At 40.4% G+C, this 1390-nt stretch overlaps 1 long non-coding RNA gene across 1 annotated transcript in view; it reads right to left on the reverse strand.

Moving 5' to 3' along the window:
• Nucleotides 1–1390, reverse strand: part of LOC116687530 (uncharacterized) — a 7280-nt gene that overhangs the window by 253 nt on the left and 5637 nt on the right. Inside the window, exon 2 of the long non-coding RNA XR_004331580.1 lies at nucleotides 363–365. This is a non-coding gene — a long non-coding RNA (uncharacterized LOC116687530). The remainder of the gene's footprint in view (nucleotides 1–362; nucleotides 366–1390) is intronic.

The following is a 1390-nucleotide window of genomic DNA, read 5'->3' on the forward strand; positions in this document are numbered from 1 at the left end:
CTTTCCTTAGAATGTGCCATTTCTGAGTCTGTAGCTTTTGAGGAGGAGAAGGGGGGGGCAAGGTGGAGGCTGGAGATGTGGCCCTGACCAACTGCCACTTTGCTTGGATAGAAGCCATGGTCTCTGGTCGGGCAAAGCAGAGAAAAGGGAAGTAATCTTGCCCCTTATGACCTCATAAGGAGCAATAGTCCAGATCGGCCCAAATGAGCTTTCATTTTCTCAATAGCAGAACAGGATACCCAGGGCTCGGTTTACACCTATCTCCATTTCTAGCCACTTGGGGACCATAGGCAGGCGGGGGGAACTCATATTAATGTTATAAAACCTCAAAGTGACATTTTCAAAGCCATGGGACCTTTAACGTCCTTGTCAAACTGTAATTTTAGTCACTGCTAGGACCAGTGGTGGAAGAAGTCTTCAGATCTTTTTACTTAAGTAAAAGTATTAATACCACACTGTAAAAAATACTGGTAAAAGTCTTGCATTGAAAATGTTACTTAAGTAAATGTATAAATCATCAGGAAAATGTATTGAAAGTAATAGTACTCAATGGAGAAAAAACATTTTAAAAACTAAAACAAATCAAAACAGTGCTATCATTTTAGTTGTACTTGGAGGCCATTTTATTATTGGATAGTTTAATTTTTAATAAAACACCACTTATAAACATGTTTTGTGTGCAAAAAGTAACTAGGAACTAAAGCTGTCAGATTAATGTAGTTGAGTAAAATTTTATATTTCACTCTGAAACGAGTAGAAGTAAAAAGTGGCATGAAAAGACTCAAAGTGCGAGTACCTCAAATTTGTACTTAAGTACAGTACCACCACTGGCTAGGAACTATCCACTTTTACATTCCATCCCCACTCCCCCATTTGGTAGCTAGTTGGGAAGATGAGTGTAATTACTCAGGAAGCGAGTGGAGTTCACCTTTTCAGTGAGGAGAAAATCTGTGGTGCCGGGTCAGTGGGAAAGTTCAATTCCCCACAGAGACATGGCCACAGCCGTTGACTGTTTTGCTGACCAACACCACAGGCAAGGCATTGAGCACCCATGGGGGGGCTGTGACTATCATAACAGCAGACTATATTTTATTAGGGAGGGGGGAAATTGAATGCCCAATTGACTACAACCTGTCCTCACCGGTGCTTTGTCTCTCACTCTCTAATAATAATAATAATAATAATCTCTGTTTGCACTATATAAATGTGACTGCAGAATCCTTAGAACCGTTGCCGGCATTTCAATTAGAGACCTCATTTAAGAGTAGTGATGGCTGAATGAAGCTTTGTGAACCAGTATCTTTATTTTCTGAACCCACTAGATGGCGCTCTTTGTTCAACAATTGGTTGAGAACATAGTGAATTGCAATGCCTTAGGCCTTTCTCTTAA

This window comes from Etheostoma spectabile, chromosome 4 (assembly GCF_008692095.1).
Source record: "Etheostoma spectabile isolate EspeVRDwgs_2016 chromosome 4, UIUC_Espe_1.0, whole genome shotgun sequence".
NCBI lineage: Eukaryota > Metazoa > Chordata > Actinopteri > Perciformes > Percidae > Etheostoma > Etheostoma spectabile.